Below are 2,647 nucleotides of genomic sequence, written 5' to 3' on the forward strand. Positions count from 1 at the left end.
GAAAAAAAAAAAAAAAAAAAAAAAAAAAAAAAAGAATAATGATCTCGTATTGGCTACTTACAAACCTCCTGCCAAAAAAACAACTGTGGAGGATATTCTCAATTTCTGTGAAATTGAGGGGGTTTCCACAAACAATTATTAGGTTCTGAGGAAAAATCTGCCAATGACTGAGGCCATATACTCTGAACCTCAACTCTCTGGGGGTATATGCTACACTGAGAAAAATAGAGCTACATTCATTAAATCATAAGGGTGAGTCTATGACAGTTTTAAGATGTGAAACCTTTTCTGAGTTGCTTGATTCTGATTTGATTTTTAAGCCTCTGGGTGGATTTCTTACTTTCTCTAATAATAGCACATCCAACTATCTTAGGAGATTTGTAGGCTTACTTCTTTGGGTGACAAGAATAATAATGATAAAAAAACCAAACCTGCAGATCCTCATAATAGAGAAATCCTATTTAGATACTGTAAATGTGGGCACATTAATAAGGAGCAGAGAAAAATGTTTCTGCTAAGAGTTGTGTTTGCTTTAGTTTCTCATTGCACCACTAGATCTTTCATTTTCTTATAACAATAACTCTCAACTTCCAGATAAGAGATGCACTGACTTTTGCTTTGATCTTTTTTGAAAGCCTGAAATCTTTGAGCAGTGTCTCCGTGGAAAAATGATTTGGAGTTCCAAGTATCTGATTTCTTTGAACTTTTGGGAATTAGCCACTGGATTATCCAGTGTTGGTCTTAGACTTGGATGACACTACTCTCCTGCTATGGGGTTTGTGGGCCAGGAGGAAGTAACCACCATAATGACAAACTTCAAATCCTGTTGAACATGTAGTAGTATGTCTTACAGGTATCTTACAAATTTCAGAGCTGATATTTTGTTGCTGGAGAAAGTCTTACAAATTGGAGTTGGGATGTGTTTCAATTGTTGTACGTATGGGACATCAAAACATACTGCAGTTCAAAAGTAGTTAACAAGAATCATCCAATTTTGCCCTGCCTGTTTTTAAAAAATCATTACGCCCTATTGTGATTTATAGCTGTACTCATCATCTTGCCCCTGTGATGGATACGATCATTAAAAAATTATTTTTCAATTTTTATTTATCACAACCATTACATTCTTATTAGCTTTACTTGGAAAAGTTGGAAAAGGCTGCTATAACTCATTCCAAGAAATATCTTTCTTTTCACATAGCTATCACTCAGAACTCAGACCTATCTAAAGAAACACTTGAGTGTGAATTATGTCAAAATCCAAATCATCTCTTTAGAATTTGAAATGCATTATGCACCTGAGGTGCTGACAGCAAAGTTTAAGCCAAAGCATTTGATCCACTAATACTGATTTTCCAAGTACTGCAGATTCTAAGACCTATGTCTCTTTTTTTTTTTCTTTAGCTGTAGCCAACTTTAAAATAAGGAATTGGGGAACAGTTTAGTAATCATAAATCATACTAGTGTTTGGGAGGAAAAAGTTTCTTTTACATCTTCTGATGTGGTTCCACACATTTTTACACATTTTTCAGCTAAATAAGAAATCCAGATGAAACACAATGGGGCTTAAGAATATCATGTCTATTTGTGGATGCTCCATGGTAGAGTGGAAGGATGAAAGACCTTTCTGAGTTACGCTTTGACACAAAAAATCACAGAACAGCACAGCAGAAAACAATGGGCAAATGAGTGCTTCAAAGTGACTGGGATTTCCACTGCTGTATGCATATTTCAGGAAATAATCACTTCAGCCAGAATATAGTACTAACTGCAATGTATCATACTGAAGAAATATTTGTGACTTCCTGATGGAGTTTAATAATAGTGTCAATTTTATTTAATAATGTCCGACCTTTCAGAAGAATTTTATTTTCTTTATGTTCTCCCCATATTCAAAAATAATGAAAATGTGTTACTTTTAAAACTTTTAAATATATATGTGGTGTTATAAAAAATATGGTGAATGTTCTAATTAAAAATATATTGCATTGAGGGCCGGGCATGAAGCTCAGTGGCTCTGCCACCCACCTTGCAAGTGCAAGGACCTGAGTTCGATCCCCGGTACCCCCGCAAAAAAATATTGCAGTGAAAAACAGATTGGTATTAGGCCCCCTAAAATACTCCCACTCATATTGAAACCACTTATCACATAACTCTTGTCACTTTTTGAAGCAGTTCTGAAAGTCCTCTTTTGTAAATATCTTTAGCTGCACTGTCCTGACTGGTTTGATGTCCTAAATTGACTGAAAACCTTTACCACTTATGGTCACTTGACTTTGAGGAAGATCCAGAAATTACTTGCCAGATCTGGTCAATAAAATAGATGAGGACACTGTAACATTTTTAAGAACCTGCCTTTCTTTGGATGGCACTTGAAGCAGCACTGGAGGAGTTTTTGATCACACCTCATAAAGACACAAATTAAAGACTGGCAGAATTGCTTCAGAGAGTAGCAAGAATAATGGGATGAGTGTTTTAAGTGAGGGGAAATGTTTTAGAATTTCTGGCAGTGTGTCTTTTACTGTAATAAATTTTTAATTTAAATATTCATTTCAGATTTTTATCACACCTTGTATTTAGGGGATTGGGATGTAGTTCAGTGGTAGAGTGCTTATCAAGAATGTAAAAGCCCAGGGTTCAAAAGAAA

Source organism: Fukomys damarensis, unplaced genomic scaffold (genome assembly GCF_012274545.1).
Source record: "Fukomys damarensis isolate Sample0158 unplaced genomic scaffold, DMR_v1.0_HiC HiC_scaffold_38, whole genome shotgun sequence".
NCBI lineage: Eukaryota > Metazoa > Chordata > Mammalia > Rodentia > Bathyergidae > Fukomys > Fukomys damarensis.